We start from the raw sequence: 15798 nt of genomic DNA, 5'->3' as shown, positions 1-15798 counted from the left end.
CCATTAAGTTTTATTCAGATAAACCTTTGAAACACAAAGAGATGGAACCTTGAATGCTGACAGGGAACATACAAAAGAGCAGGGCTGGAAGGAATGAGAGAACAGCTTATTCCTGGATAATCTCTGTTCTTCATGTGATCCATGCACTGCTGATCTCAGTTATTCCTGGGAGTGCGGAAACCAAAACTAGCAGCCTGCAGGTCATTTGAAAGAAGGAAATCAAATCAGTAGCTATTTGGAACCAGCTACTTCTTTCTCACAACCTCACTCATTTCATTCACCAGCTACTCTTCTGAAAGGTGGCAAAACAATAAAACACACCCTTGTTTTCCTTTTCTTTCCTTCTCCAATCTTTTCTGCTTTTTTCGGGTGGGGGGTGGGGGGGTGGGGGGGAGGGTAGGGGGTTGCAGAAGTGTGAAAACATCTAGTTGCATCTATGGCTTCATCCAGCACCCTTTGCTCTTGGAAGATTTGGGGGCCTGGACAAGGCTGGATTCAGAAAGGCCTTCACATTGCCTGAAGTCCTGCTGATTTCACTGCAAACTTTTTCCAGTGCTTGTTAAAGATTAGGGTGCTGTGAGCAATTTTCTCTTCAATGCAGATGTTTAAATTCATCACAGCAAAGAAAACTCGAGGTGAGTTGAGGCCCAATTGATTCCAATGGGATTAAGCATTTGTTTACAGGCAGGCATGTGTATAAACACCTTCCTGGATTACAGCCTTACATCTAAGGCAGTTCGAAATGATTGTGCTTGTGTTGTGCAGAAACAGGGTCTTTATTGTCATTCAGACTGAAGTCCAGAGTCTTCTCTTTGCTTTAATAGTTCCACTGAAGGACATTTTGGGTTCCTAGAGGAAGTCTGACTTCTTGCAAGTCAAGATGATTTTTTCCATGCTCTGCAATGTAGTTAACATTCACTTTCATCTACACAGGAGAATAGAAAAGATCAAGTTGACTAGGATGGACACTCCTCTGCACTACTATTTTTTATTATTATTACTTATTAAAAAAAAAAGAAAGAAAAAGAAAACACAACAAAAAACATACTTTTTAGAAGTTCTTATTTGATGAAAAACCGAACAGCATTTTTTACTTTTTGTGTGTGTGAGTTTGGAAGTGAGTTTTAAGCAAAAGTATTTATCTGTTTGTGCTTTCATGACTGAGCTGGCCTTCTACCAATTACATGTGAATTATGCACTTACATAGCAGCACAAGACATCATAGAATATAGCAGCACAAGCCACGTATCATCATACTAACGTGTTCCACCACTCTCTTTTCTAGTAGAACACAATGAAGCCAAAGCAAATGAGGGGGGGAAAAAAAAAGCTTCCAAAAATAATTAAAAAGTACTTACTTGTGGTCTGATACAATGTGGAGTGAACTCAGTGAAATTCCTTCTGCTGGTTTCAGTGGGAAATGAATTAGGTCCTTCTTTCCTATGCATGGAAACCAGATAGCCAAGGCTGTTTTCTTTTGTTGTTCTCAGCAATTTAATTTAATTTACTCAAATTAAAACTATGCCCCTTTTTCGTATGTCTTTCACTAGCAGGCAGCAATGAAATTTAGTCCCTTCTCAAGCTCTCATCTTCAAGTTAGCAGTAGCAAATGCAAACAGCTGGGATGAAGTAGAAAGCCACAACCCAAGAAGAAAACAAACAAACAAACAAGCAAAATAATTAGATATGAATATAACAACAGCTTTCTGAGTGATGACTACAAAAGTCTAAATCATAGTGCCAGTTGAAGAATTCTAGGTGAAGTCTAAACGTCCTACCCAAGTTGACCACCTGTTTAGGGGAAGGCTTTTATGAGGTGCAGCCTTAATGTTCCTCAACCAAGATTCTCCATGTCGCAAAAGGGACAGCTGTTCCTTTTCTACCCTGTCTTTATTCTGATCTTGTTCCTCCCTTTGGGACCTTTGGGACATAATCAGAGGTCAGTTAACAGCAATGCTATCTTCTGCAGCAATACAACATGCCAGTCAAGACAAGTACTGAAGGAGGGTCTGGACAGACACTCAGAAAAACCTAGGTTCTCTACTCACTCTATGAGGAAAAGTGAAAGGACAAGTGCAAAGCAGGTGGGGACTGGTTACACATAGATTTAGGACTCTGACTCATGGCTGTGGATAGATTTAGCTGGGTTAGTTAAGGCAGCAGTTGCCTCAGCTGTTTGCCTCAGTATCATGCCAAAGGATATTTTGGGCCTTTTAAGGGAGATGGGGACCTGGTCTTGTCCCATAAGGACTCCATGGAGGTGAGGCAGTTCAGGGACAGGTACACTCCCTGCTCAACCTCTTGGTCTTCTCTGTCTATACATAGGACCCAGAGATCCAGGTGAAGAACATCGTAGGTGGTGAACACACAAATCCATGCATATAAATTTTTGTAAAAAAGTGAATGGTTTGTTGCATGTACCTAGAAAAAGATGGTTTTCAAGAAATATATTATTCACTGTTAGAGGTCGGTAACAAAATTTCTCTGAGGATTTTTGAAGTAATGACTTTGGGGGACCACAGGTTTTGTAATCTAGCTCACAACACCCAAAGCGCTTCTATAAAATAGGTCAGATGCTTAACATCTTATGAAAATGACACACTGTAAGTTCAAAAATGAGTATCAGTGCTTTCTCAACAGTTAAGTCATGTTTCTGAATCCACAGACTGCTACTTCCACACAATAATGACAAAGTACAGAAGAGTAACATCAAAATTTGTGTCTATCAGTGCACAAGTAGCACAAATTAATTCACTGCCTTTACATTCAGGAACAAAAGAGGTAGAAGTGGTAGAAAAACTGCACCAACACATGGCTCTCTCCATACACAAGCAGCAAAAAATATAGCACAGTCTGTACATGAGGAGACAAAAGAGGCAGACAAGGCTGGCTGTGTAATGAATGAGAAATGCTGTGAGCTTTGCCACAACCTCTCTGTGTTTTGAGATGATTCAGCACTTCCTTCAGCAGAGCTCCACTTTCACTGCCCAGTTCCAGCCCCCATATGAAGCAGCACAAATTATTCTCAGGCTAAAATATTTAAATGACAGCTTAAGGTTCAGTTAAGCCTGTTCCTTCCTCAAGAACTACCAGAAAAAGACCCATGCTCCTTTGTTCAGGCTGTGAACATTAGAGAAAAAAAGGTCTCCAGCTGGTTTAAAGAGGTAGGAATGGCTTGCTCTAGTTATCAATCAATCAATCAATCAATCAATAAATAAATACATATATACATACATACATACATAAAAATAAAAATAGACACTGTAGCTTACACTGCAGCGATGCAACAATGCCAATAAGGCACTGCTAAAAGCTGATTATACCACTTGAAGTCTGGCAAAGACCAACAACTGGAAAGTTGGAGGAGAAGAATTGTCATACACCAGAAGCTGGGCGTTAAAATGAAACTGGTGCTGTGACGTTATGTCACATATACAAGCAGGAGGATACTGCCTGATGGGGTGTGAGAGCAGCATAACCCATCTAGAGCAGAAGTAGCAACCACCCCAGGTGAGGCCAGGGACACAATCTGCTGTGGATAAAATAGTTTCATAGAACCTCCAGCTTGGTCCTTGGATGGACCTGCCACCTTCTTGCTCTTGCAGCCCAAGCATTTTGCCTTGCATCTTACTGGGATGACTGCTAAGCACTTAGAAGATTCATATCCACTAGAGAAGATCTAATCAGCACTGGGAGGCCCCAGGAAGCTCCTGAGGCTGGCCATCACTGAACATGAAGGCCTGCTGCAGGCAGGCAGCTGTGCCTTTGGCAGGTTGGCAAGGATGAGCCAAGGGCAGTTCCTAAGAAGTCAGGCTGGCTTCTGTGCTTTGGGCAGGTTTTAGGTGCATATAGTCAACAGCCTGCCAGGATATAGCTTTAAAGCAAACATGAGTACATCTACCTCAGCCTGGAGACAGAGAAGTGACAGCGGGGTAGACATACCTTGCAGCTAGCTAATTCAAATACTTCATTATAAGGCACTAGCAAGACTTTTTAGGGCCTCCACTGCATTTTCTCTAACTAATCAAGCTGAAGGCTCAGCATAGACCTTACTGCCAAGGCAGAGTACCAAGTGTCCTGGACAATGGCTTCTTCTGGGTAACCCAGCCAGTTTTGCTAACAAGGACAGTCCATTTTGAAGTGATGAATGCTATGTTATTGGCTGAAACTTGTTAGACACACTGAATTCTCTCAACATGATCTCCTAATAGAAGAGAACAGAATACAAGCAGGCTGGTATTTTCCTGCTAGTGCTTTCATGAAGAAACAGAAAGCCCTAAGAAAGTATGCCTGCTGGTTCCTTGCCTGTGTTACCCACACTGGGCTCAGTGCTGACAGAGTTTGTAGAGATGTTAGGAAATAATGTGTTTTTGGAACACTAAAACTATCATTGCCTCTGATTAAAACAATCCAGCTCCCAGTTTGGTATAGTCATGATCACATACTGTTCTAAACATATATTCCAGCCTCTCTACTTATGTTCCCAGTTTCATATCCGAAACCCATGATTTCACAAAGGTCACTTACACACCTTAAGAGCAGCAACATAAAATTACCTCCAATGTGGGTCTGAAAATAGCCTTAGCCCCTCTTCTTCTTTGTGTGTTGAGGAGTGTGTGTTTGCACATGTATATGTTCTTGAGTTGACATCTATTAAAGACTGAACTCATTTATGTCAAACATGCCACCTACAGGGAGTGTTTTGGAGAAGCCAAGTTACAGGAGATAGATAAAAAAGAAGAAGAAGAGGTAATGAATATGGAGTGTAAATGCCTTAGCAAAGTAATGGAGACATGTACTAACAGCAAGTGAAATTTGACCTTCTGGCTGAAAACCTGATAGCAAACCAATTGGAGAACTTTAGAAAATTGGATCAGCCTCAGTGGGCACAGAGTAAACATTGGGAGTGCAATACAGTCTTATTAAACATAATGCACATTTAATGCATAATTTTATTGCAACCAATTTCATGCTACCGCCTTAAATGAGTCTGGGTCTACTTCCACTGTAGCAGTCCACTACCATTAGTGCCTCTTAAAAGAATTGCAAGGCCAGTAAACTATCACTGGTCTGATCTCTCCCTTAGCCCATACTTTCTGCTTCATAAACTCTCCCAGCTCCCACTGCTTGTAGTGAGATCTTGTCTTCGTTCAGTACATGGCTTTTGAAACACTAAACTGTTTTGGCAAGTCTTTCACAGATGGGAATGCTACAACATTTCCATTTTATGCTGGTGCAGTAAAGCAGTGAACCTTTGCAGCTATAGATCAGTCATCTGAATCCCAGCCTCACAACAAGAGTTCCTGGAACCTATACAATCAGCCTGGTGCTGAAGATTTCTCAAGCACAGCAGGCAAAATCCTATTTTTCTAAGTGACAGCAATAGTGTTTGCCCTCTGACAGGAACAAGGAATAAGGAAAACAAATGATGCTGAGTGCTAAGAAAGTGAGTAGCCTCCTCATAGACAGTGTATGGCCAGATTAACACGAAAGAAACTGCAAAGATGGAACAGTAAGTGCTTAGTTTATACTAAAAGAGTATGGAAATACTGCTTGCTGAGATTTTCATAGACTTCAGAATTGTTACTTGCACCTTATAGAAATGCTGTCAAGATAACAGAAGTTTCAGTATCATCCTGGGACTTTTCAGGTATCAGAGATGTCCTATCTATAGTTGAGCTTGGATTTTCAATGTCCAGTAACTTCACTGAGTCATGAATATTGATCTGAGCCCATATCTAGATCTGAGATTGCCCTTCATGTCCTATTGCAGTGACCTGGGAGTAACAGAATCTATCAATGTGTACTTGCAGCTAGGAAATCCAATGATATCCTGGGCTCCATAAAAATAAATAGTGTCAGCAGTCTGAAGGTGGTGATTCTCACTTTCAATACCACTTTTTTTTGTGAGAACTTACCTAGAGTACTGCATACAGTTCTGGGGCCCCAGCAAAAGAAAGTTATGAGCTTGTTAGAGTGGGCCCAGGAAGGACCATGAAGATGATCAGAGGGCTGGAGCACCTCTGCTGTGAAGATAGGCTGAGGGATTTAGATTCTTTCAGCCTGGAGAAGAGAAGGCTCTGGGAGATCTCTTTGCAGCCTAGCAATGCTTATAGAAGGCTTTGGAAAGAAATATGGGGAAAGACTCTTTACCAGTGATAATGCAAAGAGTACTGATTTTAAATTATAAGAAAGAAGATTTAGATCAGATTTTAGGAGGAAATTATTTACTGGCACAGCTGTCCAGAGAAGCTGTGGTGCCCTATCCTGGGAGGCGCTCAAGGCCAGGTTGGATGGGGCCCTGGGCAGCTGAGTTGCTGGGGGGCAATCCTGCCCATGCAGGGTGGTTGGAACAGGGTGGGCTTTAAGCTCCCTTCCCACTCAAATCTTTCTATGATTCTATGATTCAATGATATTATGAAACATACAGGGGTCCATGAGGTTTGGCCCTGAAATATAGAATGGTTCTGTTGATGTTACACCAAAGCATAATATCTGCTGACCCATTTAATTGGGCAGTACAAGACATTTTGGTTCATCTCAGAATGAGCCTGACATTGTGCACTCACAAAGAATAATCAGGTTGTATTATGGTTTTGTGGCACACTGAAATTCACAGCCATTGGCAGACAGAGGAAACTTCTTTTTCTAAAATGTCATGCATAGATGTACCTTGAACTTCACCTGGTCATCTAAGTGGAACAGCAAACATACGTAGAAAGGCTTAGCCAAGGGGGCAAACATTTAAACATACGCATGATTTCCGATAAAAATTACATTCCTAAACATAGTTGATGTCTTTGCATATTTATGGAATGATGAATTATTGATAGCCACTCTACAGATAATGTTGTGGGATCTTTTTTTTCCCCCCCCATTTCCTATGAACCAAATTACCAATAAATAAACATGATTTGAAACATGCTTAAAAATGATGAAGTAATGCATTTTTCCTTCACTTGTCTAAAACAACTAAAAAAATTGATATCAGTGTCAATCATTTTAACTCTGTTACCTGAGTGGCTACATGAGCAGTTACAATGGTAACATACATAAATAACTCTGGAAGGGAAGGGAAAATAAAATATTTCAGAATCATTAAAAAATATTACATCAACTGAAAAGTTTTATGACGCTTTCATGCTATAGGAGGTGTTGAAATTTACAGGTGGTAGACTGTATGTGTCCTGTAACCTCATTTCACATGTCCGTGCACTCATTAACGTGAAGGGAAAGACACATTGGAAGTGGAAGGTCTAACTCTGGAATTCAGTGAGAAATGTGAAAGTGGATAGCTCACCAATCATGGAAACAAAAGATCAGTTCGGTTTCTGGCAAAGAAAGCATTTCCCCACTATGGCTTGAAGTCACCCTACAGAGGAAAAAGGGTGCCTCACTAGACAGTGGCTGTCTTATTTACATACTGCAGACACAGTGCACATATATTACACACACGTAAATGAAGACGCTTAACCTTCATATGCATTTTTCTAGCATAAACATGCACACAGCAAGACACAGGCAATGACGTCTCATTTGATAACTGACTTTTTTAACCCCTAAAAAACTAAAAGCAAAGATTTTTCTGAGGCAGTTTGTAAAAAGTATGCTCTGAAATTTGGAGGGTCCTGCAGGCAAGTATGCATCAGTGCCTTGTTACTGTGGCTACTTATCAGTGATGAAATTTCTTAAGCACTTCCAAAGCCAAAAGGGCTTGCAACTTTTTAAGATTTTCAGATGAAGTATGGAGGTCACTCTGAAAGTAGTGCCTCCCACTTATTTTCATTGAAACTATAACAAATGCAAAAGAGCTCTGTAGCACTATTTAATAAATTCTCAGCTGCAAAATATATTTTTCAACTTTGCCACCGTGATTAACTATGCATCTTCACCACTGATGAACCAGAGCCTGCATACTGCACTCATAAAAACAAGCACCAGCAGAGGTGACCCACTGTCTCACAGATGCTATGATGGTGTTACTGCTAGGAAAATGTTGCCTACACTGTCCATCTTCCATCAACCTGACTTCCTGATGGAAGTCAGAAGTCACCAAATTCAGACTATATGGTGGATGTGGTAGGACAGTGCAGCCAAAATTGGCAATGGCCTTCAAACTGGTATGGGGTCTGGCATTATTGTGTTGCAAGAGAAAGGTTGTCTTCTTCTCTGGCATGACTCTGGAATTTCAAGCCTTTAGCTTGATCAGAGTTGATGGCTTTTTCAAGTTCCAGGAAATACAAGAGAATTCTCCCTTTCATATCCCAAAAGACAGTGCACATCACTTTACACTCTGAAGACTGCATCTTGAATTAGGTGCTATGGGAATTCTTTGTGATATTCCAACATTGCCATTGTTGTTTCCAACACACTGAAGATGATATTCAGCTCTGTACACAGTTCTCTGGTTATAATTCACCAATTTGCATGGATGAGCTGATCAAGATGCTCTTCATTCCATGGTGACAACTGTGCATGGCTATCTGGAACGTAACTTGTCTTTCATGTCACTCTCAGCACTGCTGAAACACACCACCCACTGCTTCGCTGTGCTCACATCCACAGATTGACCTCCATAAACATTCAGCAAGCATCAATGCATGTCAATGGATGTGCACTAAGTCTGTGGGGCCAGATGACACGCATTCCAGACTCCTGAAGAAGCTGGCTGATATAGTCGCCAAGCTACACTCTGTCACACTCTCAAAAATTGTGGCTGTCAGGTGAAGTCCTTGGTGACTGGAAAAAGGAAATTCCCATTTGTAAGACAGGGAGAAAGGAAGACATGGGGAACTATAGACTGGAAAGCCTCACCTCTGTATCTGGGAAGATCATGGAGTAGATCCTCCAGGAAGACATGCCCGGCTTCACCAAGGGAAGGTTGTGCCTGACCAAACTGGTGGCCTTCCTTGATGGAGTGGTGGCATCAGTAGATAAAGGAAGAGCAACTAATGTTGTCTGCCTGGACTTCTGTAAAGCCTTTGATATGGTACCACAACACATCCTTTTCTACAAATTGGAAAGATATGGGTTCAAAGGGTAAAGTGTTCAGTGGATAATGAATTGGTTGGAAGGTTGCAGCCAGAGGGTTGTAGTCAACGGCTATAAGACCAGGTGGAGACCAGTGATGAATGGTGTTCCACAGGGGTCTGTTTTGGATTCAGTGATCTTCAACACCTTCATCATAGAATCAGTGAAACATAGAATGGCCTGGGTTGAAAAGGACCACAATGATCATCTAGTTTCAACCCCCCTGCTATATGCAGGGTCGCCAACCACAAGAGCAGGCTGCCCAGAGCCACATCCAGCCTGGCCTCCAGGGATGGGGCATCCACAACCTCCTTGGGCAACCTGTTCCAGTGTGTCACCACCCTCTGGGTGAAAATATCCTAGTATCTAACCTAAATCTCTCCTATCTCTTGTCCTATCTTGTCCTATCACTACCAACTACCCCAGGAGTAGTACCCCCGCCTGTTTATAAGCTCTCTTCAAGTACTGGAAGGCCACAATGAGCCTTCTCTTCTCCAAGCTAAACAATCCCAGTTCCCTCAACCTTTCCTCATAGGAGAGGTGCTCCAGCCCTCTGATCATCTTAGTGGACCCACTCCAAGATCTCCACATCCTTCCTGTACTGGGGGCCCCAGGCCTGAATGCAGATGGGGCCTCACAAGAGCCAAGTCGAAGGAGAAAATCACCTCCCTCTCCCTGCTGGCCAACCTCTCTTTTAATGCAGCCCAGAACACAGTTGGCCTTACAGGCTGCAAGACTGCACTGCTGGCTCATGTCCAGCTTCTCATCCACCAGGATCCCCAAGTTCTTCCCTGCAGGGCTGCAGTCAAGGAGTTCCAGTTTTGTACAAATGCCTGGGATAGCCCTGGCCCAAGCGCAGCACCTTGCACTTTATCAGTGAGCTGAGTGATACTTATATGACAGAGACAGAACAGATGGCAACCAGAGCAACCTGAACAAGCTCAGAAGGTGGGCCCATGTAAATCTAATGAGGTTCAACAAATCCAAGCACAAGATGTTGCACTTGTATTGGGGCAATTGTATGTATGTGTACAGAGTGGGAGAAGAGCTCATTGAGAGAGTCCTTTGGCAAGGAGTTGGGGGCTCTGGTAGATGAAAAACTTAACATGAGCCAGCAGAAGGAAATTGCAGCCCAGAAGGCCTACTGTATCCTGGGATGTAACTCAAGAGTGGTGGCCAGCAGGTTAGGATTCCCCTCTACTCTGCTTTGTGAGGCCCCATGTGCAATACTGTGTCCAGGTTTGGGAAAGATGTGAAGCAGGTCTGGAGGAGGGCCACAGAAATGCTCAGAGGGTTGGAGCACTTCTCCTATTAAGAAAGGCTGAGGAAGATGGGCTTGTTCAGCCTGGAGAAGAGAGGGCTCCATGAAAGCCTCATTGTGGTTTCTAATAATTACAGAAAGCTTATGAAGAAGAGGGAAATAACTTTTTTGGAGGGGTAGATAGTGATGGGACAAGGAGAAATGGCTTTAAACTAAAAGAGGGGAGATCTAGATTAGATGGAAGGGAAAAATTCTCACTGAGGGAGCATTGAGGCTTTGGCACAGCTGCCCAGAGAAGCTGCAGGTTCCCCATCCCTGGAATTATTCCAGGCTAGGTTGGATCATAACTTAGGCAAACTGACTTAGTAGCTGGATCCTTGAGATCCCTTCCAACTCAAACCATTCTATGATTCCATGTTTTTATTTCCACATGGAGAAATTCAGTTCCACACTTTTTCTTCATATACACTTCTGTGTCAGATGCTGTTCTCTCAGACTGCCCTTCTGTTGCCAACTGTTACATAGCAACAAAATATAATGGTATATTGGTGGGAAGGCTCAGTCTCTACTGCCATACCAGCAACATCCATCTCTGATGTCACAGGCCAATATAATAAAACAGGAGGCATTATTTTCAAAGCAGCCTCATACAATGCCTATTTCTGAATAAATTTGTTCATCTTTGTAGAAGGTCTGCTCAAAAAGCAGAACTTTTCATTTGCTGAGAAATGCTTACAGATTTAATATCATTCACCTACCAACTGGAATGAAACCTTGAAATTACCTATGAAGCTTTTTGAATAAAATATTCCAGAAATATCAAAATGACCTTGCTGAAAGGTAAGACAACATTTTCCAGCTGAGGTCATATATTTAAACACAGAACCTTATGTAGCTGGAAAAAGTAGAACAGATTTCCTCTCTCAAAAACTTCTCTAAATGTTTGAAATACTTCAAAGCTGAAAACAACTTCTCTGAGCCAAATCAGATGTATATCTGTTAGACTACCTCTGACAGAAACACTCATTGGAAACTACAAACTTTTCCTTGCCTATGTCCTGAGACTATCACAGCTGTGGTGAAACTATTCCTCCACAAAGGAACATTTCTGGCCTTACGGCTTTTACCACTACAAAAAAAGCTGATTTTTCTCAAAAATGTTAATTAAGTATTTCAGGTTTGTCACAGTAGCATCTTCTCAATAGGAAACAAAAGCAAAATAATCATCATTTTTTTTTTTTTTTCACATAATCGAGTCAATTATTACTTGACACATTCAGACTCTATTGTGAGACAGGTTTATTTTAACAACCAATAATTAAATCAGCATCTACTGATGTGTCTCATACTTGTCATTTATTACATTACTTGTTATTTCTATTAGAATTGCACCTGGAGACAGAGGTCTCTTCTAGTCCAAAATGAAAAATAAAACTGTTGCATGTTTGTATTCTGATGGAGGATATCACCATGGCCTGCTTTATTCTGAAAAGACAAACCAACAGAACCCAGTGCTTGTAGTACAGCACAAAATGAGCAATTAAATGAATATATTTTGTGCAGAGTTTATGAAACTCACTGGCATAGGATGTTAGCAAGAGGTGACTTTTCAAGGAAGATCTATCTTCCATCCTTATCCAGAATGAAAGAACATAGGGAGGATGAGTATACATCAGGCTTTCAGCCTTAGTCCAGATTTTTCTTTTCATGTTGTGGTATCTTGTGTGCAGACAAATTGTGTGAGACAAGGTGGTGATAATTCAGCATCATGAGTGCCATGAAAAAAAAAAACCCCATAAATTGTCAGATATGTGATGCTGGAATGAAAGGAACAGTATCTTTTGCAGCATGCCAAGATTCTAGACTTTTATGTCTTTCTACAAGAGGTAATAAAAATCCACATAACTCTTCTACACTTTTCTAATTTCTATTCCAATTTACTGTAAGCCCAGTATGATAAGACCAAAAATATGTTTTAGCTATGGGCAGATTTTAAGACCACATTGTTCTAAACCAGTGAAAATCAGGGTCCTTGATAGAAACTCTGATAAGCCCCTATGTCTGACAGTATTTCTAGGAGCTGCTATCATGTGGGTGATTTATCAAAGATTTCAAATGTTCTTTCTGTGTCCTAACGCAATTATTCACTGCTAAGGATGGTAAATCGCAAAATATCTCAGAAGTCTTTCATTTTAAATATATATATAGTGTGTATATATACGTATATATAAAGAGAGTATATTTAGCTTTAAACCAATCAAGGAATTTGATTCCAGAAATTAAATTCCTTCTGTCTTAGCCAGTTCTTTGCTTTAAAATACAAAACTTAAATAGGAATCTTGGCTGCTTAAATGCTTCTGCCATAGCGGAGTGTGTGGATCAAGTCTGCTATCAAAAGCAAGGAAGAAGGGCTGCCCATTAGAGAAGATATGGTCCAGTGACTCACTAAATACATGAAGGAGGAGGAGGATCTGTTCCTTGTCTCACAGAAAGCTTGTACTGTGGTATAGCGTGATGGAAAATTTATTTGCCTCCTTAAGCTCATTTTTCTCCTCCCACTCTGCTGTAAACTCCTTGGGTAAGCCAATGTCTTTGGTCTCCACTGTGCAGGACGAAACCTACCAGCTCTCTGGAAGGGGCTGGAGCTGAAACGGGAGGTCTCTGATCACACCTGAGTCAGCCATTTTGATATTGCTCTCTCACAATGTATTTCTTCTACTCTGTTAGCTTCCATGTGAGCAGCAAAGCAAGGTGCTAGTGGTGGGCACACGCATATTTAGCTTAGAGCTGGAAATTGCTAACAGGGAAAAATAATCCTGGTAATTGCTATTTATCTCTGAAGTTTCAGGGTTAACATCATGAGATTTCAGCTGTAAGGACTGCCCCCATATGGGAAAAGGCCCTGCACCAAGTACTCAAATCCTATGGTAACGTTTCAAAGAACAAAAGAGGAATGGATTTCATCCCAGGAAAGAAGCCCTGACAGACCACAACCACACTGCTATGAGCACCTGGAGAGATGTGGTGGACATAAAGAAAACCAGATAGTTTGCTCCCAGTTTCTAGCCTGCACCAGCGCTTCCTGCCACATGATGGAAATAAGGACACGCACAGAAAGGTGAAACTGAAATAGGGGAAGAACACCAAATAGAAACTCTGCAATCTGGATAATTTTCAAGAGTTCAAGAATCATACTCCAACATCCTACTGGTCTTGGCAGAATAACGTAATAAACCAGCAGTTTTTATCCAACTGTCCCTTGACTGAGTCTTAACAGCTCTAACCTCATCTGCCTGGCAGAAATTAAGTTGACACTCCTAGTTTGCTTCATACCGGCTAGTGGCTAATTTCATGGAACATCCTCCCCTTTCTTTCTCTCAGACACTACTGGCACTCACCTGTGAGGAGCACCTCGGACCCTCCAGGCTCGCAGCCCTCCATTCTTTGCAGTGTCTTAAGCTGAACCTGGCCAGCAGCAGCTGGGGAGGAAAAGTCACCTTCAGCGGAGGTGAAAGCACTGGACTGCGGGGGGAACCATGACGATTTCCTCCAGCAGAGGATTTAGCCCACCCTGCCCGGCACACAGGGGCACACCAAACACACATCCATTTGACTGCTGGAGCTCAAGTCACCATTTGCCTGTCTGGAACGGGATAATTTGTCAGACACCAGCTGCTGCGAGCTCTTTCCTCATGGGCACACTTGTTATTATGTTACAGCCTGCGTGAAGAATGTGGGACGTCGCTGAAGTGAAAATGATTACAATCGCGTTTGCACAAATAATCTGTGGACTTCTTTATGCAAGAGCTTCTATCACATGTGGCTTGTCAGTAAAGCGATCACTAGCATCAGGAAAGAAAAGGGGGGGAAAAAGAAGGAGAAGGGGGAAAAAAGCATACAGGCAACGCTGGGGGAAGTGCTTTTGTGGCCACACAATGAGATTTAAGACCGGATGGAAGTGGTCCCCCACGCTCCCTCTCCCTCTCCACTTCTCCCCCGTCTCTGAAAGAGTTACTCGGGAGGATTTCAAGGGTAGGTTTCTAGAGCGACACCATGTCTAATTATGTACAAGATGGAATGAAAAGGTGTAGGCCTGTCTTTCCAGCTCAGAAAAAAATGTGGTGTCCTGCGAATAAGAAATGAACAGACTGACCTTTTCAGAGCTGCTGAAAGAGAAAACCAGATGTATTCCTCAAGAGTCACTATGACTGAAGGGTGATAAAGGCTTGCATTGTGCACTTGAATAAAAGGAAAGCTAACCAGAAAACAGCAGCTGATAATAGTCAGTCCAGGCTGTGCTATTGTCCAAGGCACAAATGTTCAGCGTTGGCCTAGACCACACTGCTGGTATATACAGCACAGACTTGGGGAAGAAAAAAAAAAAAAGCAGGAAAAAAAAATTTTATTATTCCTGTTACCTACAGGAGTTTGCATGAAACTGCTAGCTGTTGTAGGACCACAGAGGAAGAAAATGATCAGGGATCCCTTTCACACTACACAAAACACAAACACACGTGCTCCATTTCTAACATTATGTTCCTGTATGATCTGAACCTAACCATCTGCCAAATGAATAGACAAAACCCAGCTTGTCTTCCAGGGTTCAGATGTAAGGGGGTGGATAAGGAGGAAACATCACAATGGTGAAGAGGCTAGAGCATGCTGCACAGCAGAACAGGGGTCTCCAGAGCTTGGGACAACCAGTAAGAAACAAAACAGCTTTAATTTACACAAGCACTTGGAGCTAAGTGGGGAACATTTGGGTGCCATGACCTCCCCTATTCGGGGCAGATCTGCTCCACAACCGTAAAACCCAGAGAGAAGCAGGGGCAGGGAGAAGGGAGGAACAGTGCGACCTGCAGGAAAAACAAAAAACAAAACCGGGGAACGTACACTTCAGCCCTCAGCACCTCCCACTCTTGGGGAGCAGACTGGATTCTGCCTAAGCAGAAACCACTTGTTTTAAGCCCTGCTCTGTGACCTGTCTGGATTTTTAAGCACTGCAGACCTGCCAAAGAGTCTTTCTGCCACTTTTGAATGTCATGTCACTGCTTGCAAACCAAGGCTGGGGCTGAGTGAGCAGATCTTGCCCATTGGAGATGGTTATTTTTAGAGTGGGCATGATAAGCTTCTGCCAGGCACCGTCCGCAGCCAACCACGTCCACGCAGAAGTGTAAATCAGCCTCAGTGCTCGCTGGGAGACCTTGCCTTTTCTTATTTAAATATGCTCTCTGAAATAACTCTTTGGGGCTGTTATCTGTGAATGCAGTGAGAGAGGGGTTCCCTGCTCCTCACTGCCCTTCCAGAAACAACAGAGGTGCCAAGAAGCTATGGGACTTTTTTGTTTTTGTACAGCATTGGCTTTGTCCTTTACAAAATTAGTTCAAGGAGATTTATTGCTGGCGACAGGCACCGAGGGCAGGCCTAGTGCTTGTCTGCAGAAGATGAGACAGGGTGTTCCCACTGCAAAGTGCTGCGTTTTGATCATCAGAAGATGAGATGAAGTT

At 42.4% G+C, this 15798-nt stretch overlaps 1 long non-coding RNA gene across 1 annotated transcript; it reads right to left on the bottom strand.

The window, feature by feature from the left end:
* Nucleotides 1–400: 400 nt before the first annotated feature.
* Nucleotides 401–13977, bottom strand: LOC122177039. The gene is made up of 3 exons (XR_006177915.1): nt 13690–13977; nt 1359–1440; nt 401–925 (listed from the first exon to the last, which is right to left on the bottom strand). It is a non-coding gene; the product is annotated as an uncharacterized LOC122177039 (long non-coding RNA).
* Between the last annotated feature and the right edge of the window lie 1821 nt (nt 13978–15798).

The sequence above is a fragment of the Lagopus leucura genome, unplaced genomic scaffold (assembly GCF_019238085.1).
Source record: "Lagopus leucura isolate 7727_CA_CO unplaced genomic scaffold, USGS_WTPT01 Super-Scaffold_810, whole genome shotgun sequence".
Taxonomy (NCBI): domain Eukaryota; kingdom Metazoa; phylum Chordata; class Aves; order Galliformes; family Phasianidae; genus Lagopus; species Lagopus leucura.
This window is presented reverse-complemented; position numbering and strand designations above follow the sequence as displayed.